This window comes from Anomaloglossus baeobatrachus, chromosome 1 (genome assembly GCF_048569485.1).
Source record: "Anomaloglossus baeobatrachus isolate aAnoBae1 chromosome 1, aAnoBae1.hap1, whole genome shotgun sequence".
Classification (NCBI taxonomy): Eukaryota; Metazoa; Chordata; class Amphibia; order Anura; family Aromobatidae; genus Anomaloglossus; species Anomaloglossus baeobatrachus.
The window spans coordinates 813,728,138-813,753,474 of NC_134353.1; positions in this window are offsets into that span (position 1 = coordinate 813,728,138).

Sequence of the window (25,337 nt, forward strand, 5' to 3'; positions counted from 1 at the left end):
GGATAGAGATTTTAGGGAACAATCAGCAGATCTGCGGAGAAGGTTCAGAGAGAGGGGGTACCCTGACAGTATCCTGAGGAAGGCCTACCAGGAGGCAAGTAGAAGGGATAGGACGAGCCTATTGATTCCTTCCCTCCAAAAAACAGATGAAGCACAGTTTCGCTTCATTACCACCTTTAGCAATGGGTCCCACACCTTATTCAAAATTCTGAAAAAACATTGGTCTATCCTACAAATGGACTCTGACATTGGTGATCTGGTTGGCGATTTTCCCCACTGTACATATCGTCGGAATAGGTCTTTGCAAGATAGACTCGTACACAGCCATTTTGATCCACCAAAAACCACTACTTGGCTCACCTCAAAAATCATGGGGTCTTTCAGATGTAGCGGTTGTGTGGCTTGCCCCGTAATACTTACTGGAAAGATTTTTGCAAGCACCAACCTGAAGAAGACCTTCACTATTAGATCATTCATTAACTGTCGCATTATCGGAGTGATCTATAAAGCTACATGCTCTTGCTCTATTGAGTACGTGGGGAAAACTAAACGCGAACTGAGACGCAGAGTGGGGGAACATCTACGAGATATTGTAAACAAAAAGGACACCCCCCTCTCAAGACATATTAATTCCATCCATGGGGGAAACACGAAAGGCCTGACCTTTATCGGCATAGAATCCATCACACCTCCCGCCCGAGGCGGGAATTGGGATAAGCGCCTTTTGCAGAGGGGGGCCTACTGGATTTTCACTCTAAAAACTCAGGCCCCCATGGGTCTGAATGAAACACTCACTTATGGGTGTTTCTTGTGATAGGGCAAGATAGGGTGACATAGGGGAAGACAACGACGAGTGGGGGCGCCATGACGTGACGGTAGGGTGCCAACCTCCGCGGTCAGGCAGGGCAAGGTAGGGCGCATGGAGGGATAGCTGGGAAGAGATGACTTCAGAACCCCCCACCCTCCCCCAACCCCCCCCTTCTTTCTATCGACTATCAGATCCCCTTACTCGATGTTCCATTTTCGGATAGACCATTTACATTTGTAAATACATGATATACGCTCCGAAATCTCTGGATGCCTTCTTTTGGCACCAACCCATGTCAGATCCTGCCAAAAAATACCAAAAAATACTAATAAAATATCCTGTTCTTTTGATAAGAACAGTCGGTCAGACGGTAAAACTCCGTCCTTCTAACATTAATCCTGACCATGTGAGACTTATGGATCCCTTTTTTATGGGGTTCTATCGTGCCTTAGTAATCATCTCCTTATTGACAACACTGCATATATAAACAATATACATATACCTATCATCAATTTAGGGAACCTGTTTGCTAGAGCAAGATGGGCCGGCGGAGAATGAGTGATAGGCAGCGTTTTTATGTGTGCTAATACATGTCGGTCATCTGACCGGTGGGGACGCTCTCGTCTTCTTTGCATGTCACGCAGTAGAGAACTGCTGATTGGTCGCATTGTGATGAGTGACGGGCTGTTGGATGTGGCGGTCACGTGCTTCCTTGTCCGATCACGTGGCCACGTGGTGCGCTCCTAACTGCCCCCCATATGAGGACGTCTTTTGCAAGGCGAATGTACGACCAGTTATGTGATAATGATGCATTGTCGTTTGCCGGTCACCTAATGGCATGGAACGTCCCTTCTATATCCTATTAAGCCACGCCACCATGTATGGTGTGGCATATAGGGTCACGTGACGATGACGCACTAACACATGATCGTTGGAGACGCCCCTCTCCTCCCTGTACGTCATGCGGTAGTAATCGGTAATTGGCCGCATTGTGATGAATAACAGGTTGGGGGTGTGGCGATAACACGCGTCCGTGTTTTGGTCATGTTACTTCTACCTGCCTACTATATGAGGATATGTTCTGTCTGGGTGACCTAGCGTTGATCCCGCTGTTGATTTATTCATACGCCCGCAGAACACCATTCGCTCACATGATTATGGATAATCTTTGATGAAGGGAATGATGATGTGTTGTTTTGTTTTGGTCACATGACCGGGTGAAACGCCCCCACCCCTTTATGTGGATGTGAGCATTATGCAAGCACTATAGAGCTACCTCCACCCTTTTCAATTAAGGTTTAACATAGACATCATGTTATCTAAAGCTCACCTGACTCACAGGTGTGGCATGATTGATGCAGTGGGCGGCACAAGGCACTTTATAAGTCTCACACCTCCAAGCTATCACTTGGTTTCTCATTTCTTAGCTCAACATGCCTCTGACAACACAGCCTCCCTATCCCCTGATGAATCGCTTTTGAGGAAACGCGTCGGGAAGGAGGACGTTGAGTTTGTTACCTTAGGGGTACTGTGTGGTGCGTTAGTGAGTTGCCCCCCCCGTATATTGTAAGGTAACATATGGTTTCATTGGTGAATAGTGGGATAGACGGTGAGCATAAGTCCCACTACCACCAATGATTGCACTATTTTGCACTTTTTGAGCACCAGTTTTACAAAAACCATTGTTTTTCCTCCCTGATTATACCCCAGTGTTTTCTGTGATCTGTGGATAATCTTTGTATTTGCACGTAGCCACTTTAAAAAGAGTGTTAATCTAAGAGCAAGAGTGCAATTTTGGGAGGATCACGGTTTTTTGCACAATGTCACTTTAATCATTTGGATGTATATATCTGAACCGGGAGGACCGTGAGGGAATTGGATATAACTCCTGTTGATATATTGTATGCATCCAATCTGTACTTTGTGTTTTTTTACCTTGTGGTATCACCTGATTGGTCCTATAATTTTAATAGAGAAATTAATAAAGGTTAAATTTTAAATACCAGTGCTATACACAACTTCTCATATTGGTATTACCCCCTCATATATAAGCCATTATACTAGCAAACAGTCAGTGTACCTAGTGGCATCCTAAACGTGGCTATTGTACTTTTGTCTAGTCACACTATTGCAAAGATATTTGCAGCACGTCTGCCTGCATTGCACACTCAAACTCTTTTTAACTAAGCCATTATACTAGCAAACAGTGTACCTAGTGGCATCCTAAAAATGGCTATTGTACTTTTGTCTAGTCAAACTAGTGCAAAGATATTTGCAGCACGTCTGCCTGCATTGCACACTCAAACTCTTTTTAACTAAGCCATTATACTAGCAAACAGTCAGTGTACCTAGTGGCATCCTAAACGTGGCTATTGTACTTTTGTCTATTCACACTATTGTAAAGATATTTGCAGCATGTCTGCCTGCATTGCACACTCCAACTCTTTTTAACTAAGCCATTATACTAGCAAACAGTCAGTGTACCTAGTGGCATCCTAAACGTGGCTATTGTACTTTTGTGTAGTCAAACTAGTGCAAAGATATTTGCAGCACGTCTGCCTGCATTGCACACTCAAACTCTTTTTAACTAAGCCATTATACTAGCAAACAGTCAGTGTACCTAGTGGCATCCTAAACGTGGCTATTGTACTTTTGTCTAGTCAAACTAGTGCAAAGATATTTGCAGCACGTCTGCCTGCATTGCACACTCAAACTCTTTTTAACTAAGCCATTATACTAGCAAACAGTCAGTGTACCTAGTGGCATCCTAAACGTGGCTATTGTACTTTTGTCTATTCACACTATTGTAAAGATATTTGCAGCATGTCTGCCTGCATTGCACACTCCAACTCTTTTTAACTAAGCCATTATACTAGCAAACAGTCAGTGTACCTAGTGGCATCCTAAACGTGGCTATTGTACTTTTGTGTAGTCAAACTAGTGCAAAGATATTTGCAGCACGTCTGCCTGCATTGCACACTCAAACTCTGTTTAACTAAGCCATTATACTAGCAAACAGTCAGTGTACCTAGTGGCATCCTAAACGTGGCTATTGTACTTTTGTGTAGTCAAACTAGTGGAAAGATATTTGCAGCACGTCTGCCTGCATTGCACACTAAAACTTTTTTTAACTAAGCCATTATACTAGCAAACAGTCAGTGTACCTAGTGGCATCCTAAACGTGGCTATTGGACTTTTGTCTAGTCAAACTAGTGCAAAGATATTTGCAGCACGTCTGCCTGCATTGCACACTCAAACTCATTGTTACTAAGCCATTATACTAGCAAACACTCAGTGTACCTAGTGGCATACAAGAAGTGGCTGTTGTACTCCATTAGTGCCCCACTGGTGCAAATCTATGTGCAGCACCTCTGCGTGACACCCTCCTGCTCTGTTTTTAATGAGCTATAATGATAGCAAAAAATACTGCCATTTAGTGGCATCATAGAACTGGCTGTTGTATTCCATTAGTGCCCCACTGGTGCCAAGCTATTTCTATCACCTCTGCATGACACCCTCCTGCTCTGTTTTTAATAAGCTATAATGATAGCAAAAAATACTGCCATTTAGTGGCATCATAGAACTGGCTGTTGTATTCCATTAGTGCCCCACTGGTGCCAAGCTATTTATAGCACCTCTACATGACACCCTCATGCACATTTTGCTACGCTAATGTTATAGCAAACTCAGGGAATTCATTGCTGCATTTGATAATTCGGAGGGATAGAAAGTCAGGCTTCCTTTAGCTTTTCCTTCTGTTCATAGACAGCATCTCCAAGAGCAATTTCTCCTCCACGTCTAAGTGTGGAGAGGCACCTAGTGCGCATGCGTGTGCCGATTTACCCCAGCTGCAGCCTAATTACAGTGTTTCGCCTAGTGAGTATGCTCAGCCTGACTGTGCCATTCCTGACGCTAAGTCTTCATTTCGGGATACAGCGCATGCTCCCACACTAAGGGTGAAAAGCCTCTTTGCACAGGTACTTGCATTCCGTGCCGGGTCTAAGTCCTGTTTTGTGCCTAGACACCATGCTAAAGCTGATAGTCTTTTTTCAGAGACTGTATTTCATGCTACTGAGCATGCTCAGGCACTTACTGCATCAGAGACTAGGTCCGGTAATGAACTCTTTGGCCCTGCCCCTGATGTGGGGGGGCACATATAGACCACAGGGCATCAGGTGTCCTCCCAAATGGCTTGCAGAGGCCCACCCCTATGACTTTTCACCGCATTATTGATGGTCAGACGATGACTGGTGAGGTGTTTGGGTCATGGCAGCCATGAGGTCATCATTGAAGTTGCGGTTCCAAATAGGACGCTAGTTATGCCACTCATGACGTGTCACTCTACTTTTGTCTCCAGGAGGTGCATTGTGGTTCACCCTGGTTTGGGGCGGACCCAGGTTATAAAAGGGGCTGGAGCCAACAAGGAGGTGCGCAGTCTTCTATTATGCTCCGAAAGAGCACACCTCCATGTGTTGAACCCATTGCGGCTTTAGGCCAGAGGTAGGCAGGGATAGGGTGTCGATGCAGGCCACCACCACAGTTGGTAACGCAGAACGGTTAAGACCAGCTCCTGTCCTACCAGTCCTGCTTGTGCAGCCCAGTGGCATTAACAGGCCTGCTGCTGCTGATGCGCCTGCTGTCCACAGGTGTGCCCCTACGCACACGGTCAGCGTACTCAATGGCCCCTGTGTTGTTAACAGGGAGTTCCTGGGCTGGGTGGGCATGTGGACCCTGTGACGCTAACAGGGCTCCCAGTCTCCAGATCCGAATGGCGTCTAACTCGGTTCAGGCTACTATTAGTTTCATAGCCACACAGCTCTGTATCCTCCACCAAACCTTCCAGTTGCCAACCTCTCCTTTTCCAACTGGGAGCACGGTGGACACTGACTGCTGATGGGGATATATACCTTTCTCTTTCTTTTCTTATTAATTTTCGTTATATAGCGGTAACATAGTATATACCACTTTATCCAAATCTGCCAGTCCCACTGTAACAGATGGTGTTTCTTCAGCAAATGTTACTGTTGCTTAACCACCAAATCCACGGACCAAAACTTTTTTCCCCTTTCCAACACACCTGTTCCCCTTTCCACCAGCATCTGTCCTTTTTCAACTCATTTTGGTATATGACCAAAAGTGCAACTCTGCAGGGACACCGTACTCAACGCCATCTCAGCACAGCAGCCAGCCCTCGGTCCCTCAGATGTGGACAAGTAAAAGACCATTTCCTCCTATCCATGACAAAGCGTTGAGATTCACTCTGTGCAGCACTGGTGTTTAGTGGAAAAGCAGATCTAAGATTGCGTACCACATTCTGCAGATACTCCTGTATACGTGCGTCCATTTCTATGGCAGGAATTATTTCGCCAAATTTTGTCTTGTACCGGGGATCTAACAGTGTGGCAACCCAGTATTCTGGATTACTTTGAATTCGTACAATCCGAGGGTCATGTTGTAGGTAGTGCAGCAAGAAGGCGCTCATGTGTCTTGTGCATCCAGGAGGACCAAGTCCTTGGTGTGTTGGTGGCAGAGAGGTGAGAATCGTGCCTCCTTCCTCTGCCCTCTCCCCACAACCTCGCACAACCGAAATGTGAGCAAGCTCTCACTCATCTGCTGAGTCTTCCATGCCCATCGCCAGTTCGTCCTCCATTTCTTCATGGGCTCCTGCACCTTCCTCAACACTTTTTGCTGATACTATGCGCCCTTGTTAATCCCTCTCCCTCACCATGACTGCCGCATAGGTGCCGCTGACCATCTGGACCTCGTAGATCTTGTTATCCCTTCCGCATATGACTCCTCCTGTACTTCCTCCCCTTCCTCTTGTCCCAACACCTGACTCCGAATAATGATTACAGTGTGCTCCATCATGTAGATGACCAGAATTGTCACGCTGAGAATGACATTGCCAGTGCTAAACATCTTCGTCGACATTTGTAAACTGTGTAGCAGGGTGCATAGGTCCTTGATCTGACACCACTCCAACAGCGTGATCTGCACCACCTCTGGATCAAGTTATCCCAGGCTATATGTCATAACGTATTGCAGCAGGGTTCGGCGGTGCTGCCACAAACGCTGCAACATGTGCAGATTCAAATTCCTGCGTGTGGGCACATCGCATTTCAGGCTTTTAACCACCAGACCTAAAGACTTCTGTAGCGACTAAAGTTGTTGAGCTGCTGTGTGCGCACGATGGAAGTGAGCACATAGCGAGCGTGCCCGCTGCACAAGGCCATGTAGGCCGTGATGGTGTTTTAAAAATTGCTGGAGAATTAGGTTCAACACGTGAGCCATACAAGGCACGTGTGTCACATTGCCCTGACGATGGCCCGCAGCCAGGTTTGCATCATTGCCGCACACGGCTGTTAAGTCACCAACGGAGTACGCTCCGTCAATTTGTACTCCGGTCGCCAGGTGACAACGTGTTCCTTTCATGCATAGTGCTGATGATGGGAGAGGAGTCGATGCCAGCGGCGCAGGTGGACGCAGGTTATGCTCACCCACTGGGCTGCATTACCTTGACAGATGCAGAATCTCTGGCTGAATGTAGCTGGTAGGTATCTCACAGATGAAATACCATCATTCAGCTACAACCAATGGGAAGACACCACACCCTTTTTTATGCCCATCCTGTCTGCAGACCACTGCCAGACATAGCTCTGCTTTTACCCCCAGTTCAGTTTTATGATTTTGTGTGCTTGTTACCTGACTACTTTTCCTGCTTGCTGTTTATGTACCTTGTTGGCCGATCCGCATTTCACCTCTGCTTGTTTTCTGATTAAGTCCTGGCCGTCCCATTCTGTTCCTGTTCCTCAATTAATGTTTTGACCCTGCCTGACTACTATTCTCTGGAACTGCAGCCTTCCACAGGTATTAATCACCTTGGGCCCTGTGTAATTCCTAATCCCTGTATAGGGGTTAAAGGGTTTCAGGGTTCTAGGGGTCCTGCTTGGTGAGTGGCTTCCCTCTAGCCTATCATTTACAGCCCATCTGAGTGTGTGGATCAAGGAAGGCGTTACACCGTGCTCTCTGCAGAAGGCCATGTGGGCCAGGATAGTGCTTTAAAAATTGCTGGACAACCAGGTTCAACACGTGAACCACACAAGGCACGTGTGTCACATTGTCACAGCGAAGGGCCGCACCCATGTTTGCATCATTGTCGCACCCGGCCTTCCCTGGCTGCTGGTTGAGTGGAGACAACCATTGATGAAACTCGGTCTCCAGAGCTAACCGTCCACAACTTCTCAGCGGTGTGACTCACATTTCCCATACATTTCAAAGTAAACCTTTGACCGCCTGATGGCATTGAGCTCTGCTGCCAGCATAGTAAGGAGGTGTGTGGTATTCCTTGTGCGCAGTTACAAGGAAGGGTGGCCTGACCACACAGGGTTTGCGCCAAGGTGGAGGACCCACACGAGGTTGAAGAGGCAGAAGCAGTGTATTAACTTCTACATACAGAAGAAGGATTGAAACAACTCGTGGGGACGGCAAGACTTATACAGCAGACCCTTCTCCATCTCTCCCCACAGTAACCCATTGCCCAGTCAGCGACATGTAACACCCCTGTCCATGCTTACTGGGCCAATTATCTGTGGTGAAATGCACCCTGTCACACAGAGTTTCTCAAGGAATCAGTGATGTTTAGCGCGACATGCTGGTGTAGCGCGTGCACGCCTTTGTTGGAGAAGGAGTGGCGCCTGGGCATCGGCTCTTGGGGCACTGCGATGGGCATAAGGTCTCGAAAATCCTCAGTTAAAAAGGTTGGAAAGGCAGCATTTTGGTAGCCAACAGTTTCCAGATGCTGAAAGTCAACCTCTAAGCCATGTCATGCCCTTCTAAAAGCATGTAAAACACAGTAAGGGGACTCCAACCACAGTCTCCCTCGTTGCCACTAATTGGGCCACACACACCCCACTTGACTGGCATCAGTTGACCTTCCCTTTTGAAAAAGAAAAAGATGCTTTGCATGAAGCACTCTCAAAAATACGCGTGCCTTTCCCGTCCCCTGGCTGACCCAGGGGAAGAAAAGTCCTCTGAGAGCCATGACTTGTTCATCTTGGTTCTTTTAGAAACACAGCGCGGGGACTCCAACCACAGTCTCCCTTGTTTCCACTAACTGGGCCACACACACCCCACTTGCCTGGCATCGGTTGAGCCCCCTTTTGAAAAAGAAAAAGATGCTTTGCATGAAGCACTCTCAAAAATACGCGTGCCTTTCCCGTCCCCTGGCTGACACAGGGGAAGAAAAGTCCTCTGAGAGCCATGACTTGTTCATCTTGGTTCTTTTAGAAACACAGCGCGGGGACTCCAACCACAGTCTCCCTCGTTTCCACTAACTGGGCCACACACACCCCACTTGCCTGGCATCAGTTGAGCCCCCTTTTGAAAAAGAAAAAGATGCTTTGCATGAAGCACTCTCAAAAATACGCGTGCCTTTCCCGTCCCCTGGCTGACCCAGGGGAAGAAAAGTCCTCTGAGAGCCATGACTTGTTCATCTTGGTTCTTTTAGAAACACAGCTCGGGGACTCCAACCACAGTCTCCCTCGTTTCCACTAACTGGACCACACACACCCCACTTGCCTGGCATCGGTTGAGCCCCCTTTTGGAAAAGAAAAAGATGCTTTGCATGAAGCACTCTCAAAAATACGCGTGCCTTTCCCGTCCCCTGGCTGACCCAGGGGAAGAAAAGTCCTCTGAGAGCCATGACTTGTTCATCTTGGTTCTTTTAGAAACACAGCGCGGGGACTCCAACCACAGTCTCCCTTGTTTCCACTAACTGGGCCACACACACCCCACTTGCCTGGCATCGGTTGAGCCCCCTTTTGGAAAAGAAAAAGATGCTTTGCATGAAGCACTCTCAAAAATACGCGTGCCTTTCCCGTCCCCTCGCTGACACAGGGGAAGAAAAGTCCTCTGAGAGCCATGACTTGTTCATCTTGGTTCTTTTAGAAACACAGCGCGGGGACTCCAACCACAGTCTCCCTCGTTTCCACTAACTGGGCCACACACACCCCACTTGCCTGGCATCGGTTGAGCCCCCTTTTGAAAAAGAAAAAGATGCTTTGCATGAAGCACTCTCAAAAATACGCGTGCCTTTCCCGTCCCCTGGCTGACACAGGGGAAGAAAAGTCCTCTGAGAGCCATGACTTGTTCATCTTGGTTCTTTTAGAAACACAGCGTGGGGACTCCAACCACAGTCTCCCTCGTTTCCACTAACTGGGCCACACACACCCCACTTGCCTGGCATCGGTTGAGCCCCCTTTTGAAAAAGAAAAAGATGCTTTGCATGAAGCACTCTCAAAAATACGCGTGCCTTTCCCGTCCCCTGGCTGACACAGGGGAAGAAAAGTCCTCGGAGAGCCATGACTTGTTCATCTTGGTTCTTTTAGAAACACAGCGTGGGGACTCCAACCACAGTCTCCCTCATTTCCACTAACTGGGCCACACACACCCCACTTGCCTGGCATCGGTTGAGCCCCCTTTTGAAAAAGAAAAAGATGCTTTGCATGAAGCACTCTCAAAAATACGAGTGCCTTTCCCGTCCCCTGGCTGACACAGGGGAAGAAAAGTCCTCTGAGAGCCATGTCCACATTGTCAGTGGACAGACACGTGTGCTTATCTGCCAGCAGACCCCCAGCAGCACTGAAGACAGGTTCCGAGAGAACACTGGCTGCAGGGCACGACAAGATCCCCAAGGCGTACGTGGCGAGCTCAGGCAATTTATCAAGATTGGAAGCCTAAAATGAGCAGGGCTCAAGTTGCACAATATTGGAATCGATGTTTCCTTGCATATACTCATATATCTGTGTGTCCTCCTCTTTTTCCTTATCCAGCTGTTTTGTTTTCGCATGAGTATATGTCCTTGTCACTTTCCCATGTGTTTGAGTTGTTTGTCACCTTTTGGACACCAGGCAGGAATGCAATGATGTTGAAATGTATTTTGGGGGTTAAAGTTCATTTTCTTAGCATGGCAGTCAAGTTTGGCCTTTATGACTAGAGTTGAGTGGACTTCTAATAAGAGAGAGAGAGAGAGAGACCCCAAGAGTGTGCTTATCTTGGCTGCGTATTAAAATAAGAGGAACAAAATGCGGATTTTTAAAAAGTTATTTAAATAAATAATTTTGTAAAACAGCGTGCCATCCCCCCACCCAATTTTGATGCCCAGCCATGATAAAGCCAGCAGCTGGGAGCTGGTATTCTCAGGCTGGGGAGGACTCATGCTTACTGGGTCCCCCAGCCTAAAAATAGCAGCCTGCGGCCACCCAGGATTGGCACATCCATTAGATGTGGCAATCCTGGAACTTTACCTGTCTCTTTCCAATTGCCCTGGTAGCAATCGGGGTAATAAGGGGTTAATAGCAGCCCACAGCTGCTACTAAGCCCTAGTTTAGTAATGGGAGAGTCTATGAGACCCCCACCATAGTAATCTGTATGTAAAACGAAATAACGGGTTTATTCGATGTTTGTGTTTATTTGAAATAAAATACAAAAGAACAATCTCTTTCACCAATTTATTAACCTCAAAACATCCAGGTCTGACGTAATCCACATGACGTCCCACGATGATTCCAGCTCTGCTACTTCTGAAGTGACGGTGTGCAGGCACAGAATGTGACAGCCCACTGTAAGCTTCAAGCAGAGACTGAGCTGCATGATGAGTGGTGACGTCACTCAGGTTATTTGCGGTCACAGCTGGAGGTTCCCATGGTGCTCCACCTGTGATCGCAGGTAACCTAACGTCAAGCGACCTCATTGAATTGAGTGACCTCACTTGAGGTTACCTGCAATCACAGGTGGAGGACCATGGGAACCTCCAGCTAAAACGTCTGCACCAAATTTGCACCTCCTGGCAGTAAACTGCAAAGAAACGGTGGCAAAACTTTTTTTGTGCATTTTTTACCAAGAGAAGCAGATTTGGTGCTAAAATTTTTACACCATATTCCTGCACCCAATGTACACCTCTAGTAAAAAAAACAACAACACATAATAATGCATGTGTTATGATGCAGTAGTGATGCGTTTTTTTGCCAGGAGGTGTAGATTGAGTGCAGGAATATGGTGTAGAAATTTCAGCATCAAATCTGCATCTGTTGGCAATAACGTGGCAGCTGTGGGATGTTAGTAACTCCTCATTACACCAATTGCCACCGCACGAGGGCAATCAGGAAAAAGCAGGTAAAGTTCCAGGATTGTCACATCTAAGGCATGTGACAATCATGGGAGGCTGCAGGCTGCTATCTTTAGACTGGGCTGGGGGCCAATAACCATGGGTCTCCCCAGCCTGAGAATAACAGCCAACAGCTGTCAGGCTTTATCATAGCTGAGTATCAAAATTGGGGGGGGGACTGCAAGGCTTTTTAATATTATTTATTTAAATAATTAAAATAAAAGTTGCATGCGGTTGCTCTAATTTTGACACACAGCCAAGAAAAGCACAAGGCTTGGAGCTGCAGCCTGTAGCCGTGTGGTTTTTCTGTGCTGGGTATCATAATATGGAAGAACCCAATGACAATTTATTTATTTATTTTTAGACCAATATAAACACAGACAGCGCCTGTGATTGGTTGCAGCCAGACACAGTGTCACATAGGGTGGGGGCACTGTCTGACTGCAACGAATCCGAGACAAGGGGACTGCCGGTGGGCAGGGAAAGCAGTGCATACAGTATGTATGAGGGTATTGAGTGACCCCGGAAGTAGAGTGAGCGTACATGTAAGCAGTGTATAGCTGTGCGGAAACCGGTAAGTATGAAACACTTGCTCCAATCCCTCTATTCCTTATACCACCATTTGTAAGTGCCTGATTAAGGTCCCCATAGAGTTTTATGGGGACCAGCCTCCGGCTAGATATTCAGGATCAATTCTGGACAGAACTGTTTGTTGTTTTTTTTAAATCCGTTTGGACCCACCGGTCCCAGGTATCTGCGGGTCCACCCATCACTAGTCATAAGTAGTGTTGGACGGACCCAGACTGTAAAAGTCTGGATCCACAATGGTTCAAAAGTACCCATGCACCAACCCTGGGGCCAGAGTTCTCAGGGAATTCCAGGTACCGATACGGATCCGGCCCCCCACGAAATAAAAAAAAAAAGAAAAAAGAGAGAAAGAAAAGGGAAAAGCAGGCATGATATTTACCAGTGTCCTGCATGGTTGTAACTCTATTTCCAGGGCCACTCATACTACTTCTGGGGCCATTCATTATCCCTCATGCATATGCACTGCTTTCACCGCCCTCCGGTTGTCCTGGCATCTCTGTTTAAAGTTAGACACACCCCCACCCTGTGTGACAGGGTGTCTGACTACTTTCAATCACAGACGCTGTCTGCATGTCTATAGTGTAAAAATAAATTGAAAAAAAATTGGCGTAGGGTCCCCCCATATTATATTACCCAGCACAAATAAAGCATATGGCTACCGGCTGCAGCCCCCAGCCATCTGCTTACCTTGACTGTTTATCAAAATAGGAGGAACCGCATGTGTCTTTTCTTTTTCAATTATTTTAATAAAAAATGTAAAATCAGTGTGCGGTCCCCCCCAATATTGATATAGAGCCATGATAAAGCCTGTACAATATCATGCATTGCCTCACATGCCCAAATACCACATAGTATTCTAATAATTCAGTCTCAGAATGTACAGAATAACATACTATTTAGGGCTTCCTTACTACCATCAAACAGCAGCCTAATAACATTGCCAGGTGGCTAATTAATAACCGTTCCTAATTAATATGCTAGGAAATGTAAATGTATCCTGTGCAGATGTCTTCATATAAATTTGAACATTCGTAAAATATTAGGCAACATTCACATTTTGCACATTCCATTTTTCTTCTTACGGGAACAGACAAATGGAATTCATGCTAAAATAAGATCTGTTGTATACTGATACAAACAAATTAGGGGAGACCCCATTGATATTATGAGGTCTGTCTGATTTCAGTTTTATGCTATTTTTTAATATGTAAGAAAAAGCTCTATAGACTTATAGGTGAGAAAAATTGTCCAGGTCTAGTGGAAAAAGGCACTGATGCTAGAAACTCATAATTGTAATTTAATCAATTAGTAGATAATTATTAGGGATGATCGAATACCTCAAATATTCGGCTTTGCAAATATTTTCTGAATACCTCGCCGCTATGTGACTATTCGATGCGCAATATAAGGGGTACTTTACACGCTGCAATATCATTACCGACATTGCTAGCGTGCGTACCCGCCCCCATCGTTTGTGCGTCATGGGCAAATCGCTGCCCGTGGCGCACAACATCGCGCGAACCCGTCACGCTACTTACCTGCATAGCGACGTCGCTGTGACCGGCGAACCGTCTCCTTTCTAAGGGCTGCCCAATCAAAGCGAAGGGGCGGAGATGAGCAGGACAAACATCCCGCCCACCTCCTTCCTCCCTCATTGCTGGTGGGACGCAGGTAAGGAGAGGTTCCTCGTTCCTGTGGTTTCACACTTAGCAATGTGTGCTGCTGCCGCAGGAACGCCGAACAACATCATTACTGCAGCAGCAATGATAATTAAGATTAGGGGGATGTCACTGATTAGCGATTTTGCACGTTTTTGCAACGATTCAAAATCGCTAAAAGGTGTCACACGCAACAACATCGCTAACGCGGCCGGATGTGCGTCACAAAATCCGTGACCCCAACAACATCGCTTTAGCAATGTCGCAGTGTGTAAAGCCACCTTTATTCTATGGGGAGCCCGTATAGTACCGAATAGTTGTTATTCAGGTTTCCCATAGACTTACATTGCGCATCGAATATTCGCGAATAGTCGAATAGCGGCGAGGTATTCGTAAAATATTCGCAAAGCCAAATAATCAAAGTATTCGATCATCCCTAATAATTATCATGAATAATTTACACAACAATCTAGCAAATTAGTATTAAATTATAGTGTATATATTAAAACAATCAAAATACTAATAAAAAATGTAAGACACAGACATTGTTTCTGGCATCGATAAAAAATGTTATATTATAATATAACATATATTTGTAGCATTTTGATAAAATGAACATGTAAAGCAAGATAATGCTCCAGTGTTCTTTATCCGGAATAAAAATAGCGGTGTTCTTCCTGGAGGAACCGAGCCATTAAATAGGTGTCGTTACTCAGCATGGGTTTCTGTTCAGTACAGGGGACTTCATTTCTAACATCTGTTACTGCTGTGCATGTAGATAATACAGACTTGTAAACATATAAGCACATTTTATGTAAGTCAGCTTGTATATGTCTGAAATAGATTATTAGATCCTATGTCAGAACAGCAAAAGGCCATAGGAAATAGTAATATTGTATTTACATGAAATGAGCATCTGACAATCTTCTTTTATCATAATATAAATGCACTTTTACATGTATTTTTCAGTTAATTGCAGGCTATTTTATCCAAGCAAGACCATGTTCACATGCCATTATTTTAGCAGTAATTAACATTAGTGTTTGTAATCACCCCTCCCCCCACGTTCTTTTATTTATTCACTCGTTCATATTCTTTTTAACCCCTTAGTGACGGAGCTAATTTTCACCTTAATGACCAGACCAAATTTTGCACTTCTGACCAGTGTCCCTTCATGAGGTTATAACTCTGGAACGCTTCAACGGGTCCTGGTGATTTTGAGATTTTTTTTGTCACATATTGGACATCATGATAGTACCAAATTTAGGACAATATTTTTTGCGTTTATTTATGAAAAAATTGAATTTTGGCAAAAATTTTGAAAATGTAGCAATTTTCAACTTTTGAATTTTTATACCGTTAAACCAGAGATTTCTGTGACACAAAATAGTTAATAAATAACATTTCCCACATGTCTACTTTACATCAGCACAATTTTGGAAACAAAATTTTTTTTTGTTAGGAAGTTAGAGGGGTTCAAAGTTTATCAGCGATTTCTCATTTTTACATCAAAATTTACAAAACCATTTTTTTAGGGACCACATCACATTTGAAATGACTTCAATAGGCCTAGATGACAGAAAATACCCAAAAGTGACACCATTCTAAAAACTGCACCCCCCCAAAATACTCAAAACCACATTCAAGAAGTTTATTAACCTTTCAGGTGCTTCACATGAACAAAAGCAATGTGGAATGAAAAAAAGCAAAAATTAAATTTTACCTAAAAATGTTGCTCTAACCCAAATTTATTCACTTTTAGAAGAAATAACACAACAAACTGGACCCCAAAACTTGTTCCCCACTTTCTTATGAGCGCGCCGATACCCCACATGTGGTCAGAAACCTCTGTTTGGACAAATGGGAGGACTCGGAACAGAAGGAGCAATATTTGAATTTTGGAAAGCAAATTTGGCTGAAATAGATTGCGGGCACCATGTTGCATTTACAGGTCCGCTAAGGTACCTAAACAGAAGAAACCCCTCACAAGTGATGCCATTTTGGAAACTAGACCCCTCACGGCTTCTATCTAGGGGTATAGTGAGCGTTTTAGATCAACAGGTACTTCACAGATTTTGTTAACGTTACGTTGTCATATTGAAAATTTTAATAATTTTCTCAAAAATGTTGCTTTAGCATCAATTTTCTCACTTTTTCAAGAGGTAATTCCAAAAATTTGACCTCAAGGTTTGTTAACCACATTTTTATGAGCACGGTGATACCTCACATGTGGTCTGAAATCTTTGTTTGGACAAATGGGAGGGCTTGGAACGGAAGGAACAATATTTGAATTTTGGAAAGGAAATTTGGCTGAAAAAGATTGCGGGCTCCATGTCGCATTTGGAGGTCCCCTAAGGTACCTAAACAGCAGAAACCCCACACAAGTGACCCCATTTTGGAAACTAGGCCCCTCAAGGAATTTATCTAGATGTTTGTTGAGTACCTTGAACCCCCAGGTGCTTCACAGAATTTTATAACGTTGAGCCATGAAAATAAAAAAAATAAAATTTTACCACAAAATTGTTATTTCAACCAGGTAGTTTTTTTTTTACAAGTGTAAAAGGAAAAAATTCAGCATAACATTTATTGTGCAATTTCTCCTGAGTATGCTGATACCTTACGTGTGATGAAAATCAACTGTTTGGGTGCACAGCAGGGCTCGGAAGGGAAGGAGCGCCATTTGACTGCACAATTGGCTGGAATCATTAGCGGACGCTATGTTGCATTTGGAAAGCCCCTAAGGTGCCTAAACAGTGGAGGTCCCCCACAAGTGACCCCATTCTGGAAACAAGACACCTCAAGGCTTTTATCTAGGTGTATATTGAGCAGTTTGAATCCAAGAGTACTTCACAGAAATTGATAAGCTTAGGTTGCCATATTGAAAATTTTCATTTTTTTCACAAAAATGTTGCTTTAGCATCATATTTCTTACTTTTTCAAGAGGCAACAACAAACCGTGGACCCCACAGGTTGTTATCCAATGTCTTATGAGCACAGGGATACCCCACATGTGGCCAAAAACCTCCGTTTGGATAGATGGGAGGGCTTGGAATGGAAGGAGCACCATTTGAATTCTGGAAAAGTTTAAATAAATTGCGGGCACCATGTCACACTAGCAGGGCCCCTTGGGTACCTATACAGCAGAAACCCCCCACAAGTAACCCCATTTTGGAAACTGGATTTTATTCAGGAGTATAGTAAGCATTTTGAATCCACAGGTACTTCACAAAAATGTTGCTGTAGCAACAAATTTCTCACTTTTAGGCTATGTGGCCATGATCCAGCGACACGGCGCCTAGTACACAGTGTCAGCCTTCCTGCAGAGATGTGAGTGTTGTCCACGGGAGAACGCAGCTGCCTATGCCCACGATTTGGGTTCATGCTGCTGTGGAGCTCTATGCTACCTGCAGAGAACACTCTTGTCTCCGCAGCATAAATTGACATGCTGAGGCTTGGGAAGCTGCACCACAGGTCGGTTTATGCTGCGGAGAAAAGAGGCACATTGGGCAAAGGATTTCTAAAAATCCTTCCACTGTGCTTCTACTGCACAATGCAGCGCTATGGATGCAGGGAAAACACTCTGCTCCCAAAACGCTGCAAACCCTGATTGTGGGCACACAGCCTAAAATGCTACAATGGATGAATGGATAGATGTCAAACATATATAATGTCCCACCCCCCTGCATATTCTAAGCTGGCGCCCCTTTAGTGCCTTTCATGTGGCACTAAAGGGTGCCTAGCCTTGTATTTAGCCCCCTAAAAAATTAATAATTAAAATAAACGACGTGGGGTCCCCCCTATTTTTGATAGCCAGCTAGGGTAAAGCAGACAGATGTAGCCTGCAAACCACAGCTGACAGCTTCACCTTGGCTGGTGATCAATTTGGAGGGCTCCCCAAGTGTTTTTTTTTAAAAAAAACAAAAAAAACAAACGTGGGGCCCCCCCCAAATTAGATTACCAGCCAAGGTGAAGCGGACAGCTGGGGTCTGGTATTCTCAGGGTGGGAAGAGCCATGGTTATTGGACTCTTCCCAGCCTAAAAATAGCAGGCCGCAGCCGCCCCAGAAGTGGCGCATCCATTAGATGCGCCAATCCTGGCGCTTCACTCCAGCTCATCCCGCGCCCTGGTGCGGTGGCAAACGGGGTAATATACGGGGTTGATACCAGCTGTAATGTCACCTGGCATCAAGCCCTGGGGTTAGTGATGTCATGGCATCTAAACAGATACCCGACATCACTAACCCAGTCAGTATTAGAAAAAAATTAACACAAAAAAAAAAATGTATTTAAAAAAAAAACTCCCCGAAACATTCCTTTTTCACCAATTTATTGAAAATAAATAAATTTCGGTCGCTGTAATCCATTTTGGAGGTACCTTGGCGACTCTGGACCTTCTAGAATATGGGGGGCACGTTCAGGGAACGTATCCCCCATTTTCTGGAAGAGCAAGCTCTCCATGAGCAGTGTGGGTGCAGTAATCTGAGAATACTGCACTCACACTGCCCCGGTCCAACCTAGGGCAGAGTGACCTGCAGTAACCTCATTCCCCCATTTTCTAGAACAGCAAGCTCTCCATGTGAGGAGTGTAGCTGCAGATTACTGCACTCACTCTCCCCCGGTCCACAGCGCAGCAGCGAGGTCAGCGTCCCTGCTTGCAAGGATCCAGCTGACAGCCGCTGTCTGCGCATGCGCCGCCAGCTTTCTAGGAGGCGGAGTGATTGCGGGGACGGAGCAGCAGCCAGGTAACGGGGCTGACCGGGGCTGACCGGGGGCTGACCGGGGGCTGACCGGGGGACCTGGGGATGACTTTTCTGCCGCATGTGACGTGTCACATGCGGCAGAAAGAGCATGATGAATGCGGCCGCGCGCTGTGCGCCGCAATTTTGCACGCTCCGGAGGGGGGGGAGGGGGAGCGCTCTAGAGAACCAGAGGGGCTCCGGTGGACCAGAGGGCTCCGGTGGACCGGAGGAGGGGTCAGGGGGAGGACATTTCCCTCCGATCTGAAATGTTTGATCATTTCAGATCGGAGGGAAATGAATGCAGAGCCGGCGGCGGCTGCAGTTTTCTGTGCGTTTCGGCGCCATTTTGACTGCTCCGGAGGGGGGGGTAGGGGTGGTGGGGGGACTCTCCGGTACTGGGGGCTTTGGGGGCACTAGGAATTTATATTTCTTTCTCATCTGACATGTTTGATCATGTCAGATGAAAAAGAAATCAGTTTTACCGGCCATTTATTTTTTTTTCATGTGTTCATCGGTATACGGTGTATACCGGCGATCACATTATCGGGGTCCAAAAAAAACACCCCGATTCATACCCTACCCCCGGTAGCTGAAACCCCCGAGATTTTCGGTCGCTGGGGGGCGCTACAGGGTTTTTTCGGGCCGCCGCTTTAAAGCGGCGGAACAGAATAAGTACCCTGTTTTGCCGCCACTTTAAGTCGTACGGCCGTCGTTATGAGGTTAAATAGTCTTTTATTTTTATATAGGGCCAACATATTCTGCAGCACTTTACATACTGTATATCAGCAACACTGTCCCATTTGGGGCTCACAATCGAAATTCCCTATCTGTATGTGTTAGGGTTAACTAACTGATCAAAGATCACTAGTTGCCTACTGCCTGGCCTAATTGGTGTGGATCAACTGCATGCATAAAGAAATCACACCAGACACAGTCAGATGTGAAATCTCTTCTTGACTACAGTAAAGATGGCACCGAACAGAGCGAATACAGAGCATGCTTCCTCTTGATATAGGCTAGGGGCGTACATAAGTTCAGATATGCCCATTTAGTGGGACAGTTCATGGGCTAGCCAATGGGAAGATCTGTGTTGCTGTTGATGGGCGGGTCTGACTTCAGTGGATGAATCCATGGTGATGGTGATGGGAGGGACGTCATCTGGTGGATCCATGCTGATGGTAGGGTCTGTGATGTCATCGGGGGCTATCTTGGGTTCCTCTGAAGACTGACTTATGTATAGAGAATTAATTTCATTGAACACACTTCTCACAGTGCTCTATGTTCAAAAGTTAATTAAGTATTTCATCTTATGGCTCTCCTCAACACCTTATTTTCTTTCTTGTTACTTTTTTTAATTATCTGGGTGGCTGATTCCAAACAGTAACGTGGAGTTCCATTAGAACTCTGTATCCGGAGTCCATGCACAGACACTAGGTATCTGGTATGGACCCCTAACTTTACAGTTTGGGTTCATCCATTGAGCACTTCTCCTTTGCTGAGATAATCCATCCGCCTCACAGGTGCTGATTAGATAGCATGATTATTGCTCAGATGTGTCTTAGAATGGCCACAATAAAAATTCACTCTAAAATGTGCAGTTTTACAGTATTGGGGTGGTCCGGGGGTCAGAAAAACAATAAGTATCTGGTATGACCATTAGTTTCCTCATGCAGTGCAATACATTTCCTTCACATAGCATTGAACAGGTTCTTGATTGTATCCTGTGGAATGTTGGTCCACACCTCTTCAATAGCTGTGCAAAGATAATGGATATTGTCAGTGACTTGAACACACTGTCATTTACACTGATCAAGAGCATCCCATCCACAACTGCACTACCATAGGCCACTCGATTCACAACGTTGACATCAGCAAACCGCTCACATACTCAAGACTTTTATGACGATGAACTGCAGTGAGGTTGAGACCTAGTAAGGATGACAAGCATGCAGATGAGCTTCCCTGAGACAGTTTCTGACAGACTGTGCTGAAATTATTTGGTCAAGTAAACTGATTGTTGCAGCAGCTGTCTGAGTGGCTAGTATCAGATGATTATGGGGATGAACATGCTGGATGTTGAGGTCCGGAGTGGTTACTCTTACAAAAAGTACTGAAACATTGAACAGTTTGCACGTAAAAGAGAAGGTCACATTATGTTCATCTGAAAAGGTTATAGTTAGTAATGAGCGAGCACTAAACTTCTTGAGTTCTCATTACTTGAATCGAGCAGGTCCAGTGCTTGGGCAGGTTAGATTCAAATAATGAGTATAATGAAAGTCAATGGAGAATTCAACCATTTTTCAAGCAGACATCCCTAGGAGGGCTGTGGAGGCTGGAAAATCACTGTAAAGGATGTCAGCTATGTAATCTCAGCTGGCATCAAATCCAAAGGTTAGTGCATCAGAGATGTCTATCAGTCACCCCCATTACTAACTCAGTGAATGTAAAGTGAAAAAAAAAACCACACAGGAAAAAATAGTTTATTTGAATAAGGACTAGAGATGAGCAAACCCGTGGAATTTTAGGTTTGCCAGGTTCAACCAGACTTCAGATAAAGTTCAGTTCAGAACCCAAACTTGACCTGATCTTGATCCCAGAGCCCGAATCCCATTGGAAGTCAATGATTGGGCAGTGTGGCTCTCTGCCCACATACAGCTAGCCCTAAACAGAGCATTTTCAGGAAAGGAAAGTGGAGTTTTCTTTTTGTTAGGCACTGCATACAAAAACATTGTTTTAACCCCCTGAGAGCCATTCAGAGACTGGAAGCAGCTTGCACTGGGACAACCCCCAAGCGTACCCAAGCACTACAATCAAGTGCTTAGCATACGTACAGCAGCTGAACTTGGACCCTTAGCTTTTTTGAAACGCATGTGTTTGGTATGAACATCAAACTTTGCATTTAAGGTTTGCTCATATGTAATAAAGACTCCCCCATACTATTCCTCACTAACCGATTAATTATTTTTTTAAAAAATCCTCAAAGCTCCAACGTAATCCATGGTGTATCGAATGTGATGCACCAATTCTAGGCTGTGGGCTGGTATATTTGGGCTGAGAAAGGCCCAAAAATCATGAGTCTTCCCAGTTTGATCATTTTAGACCCCAACAGTCTACTTTACCTTGACTGGTGATCAATAAAGGGGAGGACCTGACAACATTTTTTAATTTATTTATGAAGTAAAACAAGACTAAATAAACCTTTTAGTGATAAATAAAAGGCACTAAAGGGTGAAAGTGTACAAACCCTGCTCTAATCTAAGCTCTCCCTAAACTGCTTCTACAGGACAGTGTGCCAAGCATCGTGCCCCTGGATCACATGTGAGACTTGATAACACTCTGCGGCCGGCCAATCACAGTAACGCCAGTAACCAACATGGCTGCAGCATTACCGTGCATGGCATGCAATCCCTGCATGTTTATTGTCTAACAGCTGCAAAAACATGCGGGGTGAGGGCTCGAGCTTTTGCTAAAGCACCCGCGATACTCAATTGAGTAATGAGGGTGCCAAAGCACCCCAATGCTCAATCAAGTATTGAGCAGTGCCAAGATCTCGCATTCATTTATAGAGTGCATTTTAGGATCATCCTGAAATTATAGTGCCTTGAAAAAGTATTTGATTAATACCTCGCAAATTTTTCCACATTTTTTTACGTTACACCTACAAACTTAAAATGTATTTCATTGGGATATTATGTGATATAGCAACACTATAGCGGGCTTTACACGCTGCGACATCGCTAGCATCGGCTAGCGATGTCGAGCGATAGCGCGATAGCACCCGCCCCCGTCGTACGTGCGATATTGTGTGATCGCTGCCGTAACGAACATTATCGCTACAGCAGCGTCACATGCACATACCTGCTCTGCGACGTCGCTCATTTCTAAGAGGGCAGTTCATGCGACGTCACAGTGACGTCACAAGGCAGGTGTCCAATAGAAGTGGAGGGGCGGAGATGAGCGGGACGTAACATCCCGCCCACCTCTTTCCTTCCGCATTGCCGGTGGAAGCAGGTAAGGAGTTGCTCGTTGCTCCTGCGGTGTCACACACAGCGATGTGTGGTGCCGCAGGAACGAGGAACAACATCGCTAATAAAAAGAAAACGATTTTTTGTTTCAGGACGACCTCTCCGCGGCAAATGATTTTGTCCGCTTTTGCGAACATTTAAGGTCACTCATAAGTGTCAGACACTGCAATATCGTTAATGATATGCGTCACAAACACCGTGACCCCGATGATAATTCATTAACGATATCGTAGCGTGTAAAGCCCGCTTAAGTAGCATGAATTTGTGAAGTCTAAAGGAAGTGATACATGGCTTTCTTAATCAATACTTTGTAGGACCAACCTTTTGATGCAATTAATGCTGCAAGTCTTTTGGGGTCTGTCTCTACCAGCTTTGACATTTTTGCTGATTTTTCTTCGCAAAATAGCTCTAACTCAGGGAGATTGGATGGAGAGCATCAGTGAACAGTAATTTTCAAGTATTGCCACAGATTCTCATGGGGATTTAGGCCTGAACTTTGACTGGGTCATTCAAATACAGTATTTAAATATGCTTTGATCTAAATAATTACATTGAGATTTAGAAGTATCTTTCGGATTGTTGTCCAACTTGAAAGTGAATCCACGCCCCAGTCTCATGTATTTTGCTACATTTAAGGCCACATGCACACAATGAGTATTTAGTGAGTTTTTTTTATTTGTAAGCCAAAAGAAGGGAAGTAACAATAAGAGAAAAATTATAATAGAATCTTCTGTATTTTTGATCCACTCCTGGTTTTGGCTTACATATACAGAGGTAAATAACTCACTAAATACTCAACATGTTAACATGGCCTAACAGGTTTTCCTCCAGGATTGCCCAGTATGTACCTCCACCCATCTTCTCATCATCTCTGACAAGCTTTCCTGACCTTGCTTAATAAAAAAAATCTTCACAGCATGATGCTGCCACCACCATGACTGATGTTGGGGATGGTGTTTCCACCACACATAGCATTTTGCATTTAGCTTGAAAAGTTATACTTTTGTCAAATCTGTCCAGAGCACCATCTTCCACATGCTAGCTGTCTCCCCTGTGTGACTTTTTGCAAACTCAACTTCTAATGGCCTTCTTTCAAAAATGCCTTTCTTCTTGCTCCTCTTCCATAAAGGCCAGATTTGATCAGTATTAGTCACAAGTAACAATTGTCTTGTGGATAGATTCTCTCACCTCAGCTGTGGATCTCTGCAGTTCCTCCAGAGTGATGATGGGCCTTCTGGCTGCTTCTCTAATTAATGTTGTCCTTGGTTGGATTGTCAGTTAAGGTCAATGGTCATGTCTTGTAGATTTGCAGTTGTGCCATACTGAACAGTGCTCCGTAATGTACTTAGCTCTTGGACTTTTTTGTAATATAACCCTGCTTTACTCATTTCCACAACTTTATGCCTCACCAGTCTGGTGTATTCCTTGGTTTTCATAGTGCTGTTTGATCCCTAATGTTCTCAAGCAAATGTCAGAGGCCTTCACAGAACAGCTGCAGTTAAGCTGAGAATAAATTACACACAGGTGGACTCAATTTACTACTTAAGTGACTTTTGGAGGCAATTAGTCACTCAGGATTCTATTTAGGTGTATCAGACTACAGTGGGCTGAATATACAGTAAATGCACGTCACAGTTTTCCAATTTTGGAAAACCATGTATAATTTCCGTTACACGTTACAAATACTTGGTACTTTTTGTTGGTACTGTATATCACATAATATCCTCAGTATATATGCATCCACTAATTAGCAGCATGTGAAAAGTAGTATATTAGATTAAGAAAACATTAAAATAAGTGTACTTTAGGTGGAGAAGAACTTTAATATTTGGTCATGATAACAAATTTGTATTGAATTTTTTTATATGAATTGTTTTACTTGAAATCATCAGATGATAAGTACACTGGTTAGCTCTACATTTTCTAGCACATCACTTATTAAACTTTGTGTATATTATTTTGTATTGAATGCTTTTTATCTTTACATATTGAAAATTAATCTAACATTCTTCTATGTAATTTTTATTCCTTCTTCAATGTCCCTTTTTCTTGAGAGCAATCCTCATTACTGCCCATGTAAGAACTTTATTGTTTTTTTAAGACATCTAATAGCGTGAACATGAGCATAATTATATTTAGGATAATGCACTCTCACTGTGAAAAATAACTAGACAAAAAAATCATGGAGTAATACTCTGACAATACAAATGCAAGAAAGATTGGTTTTATAAAAGTATATAAGTAATGGTAGGGGTCCATTATTCTTTTTATTACCTGACAAATTCATTATGGTTCATTACTATAGAAATATTTTTATAATTTATGACACCTAGTTGGCAGAGCCTGACAGCGGTAC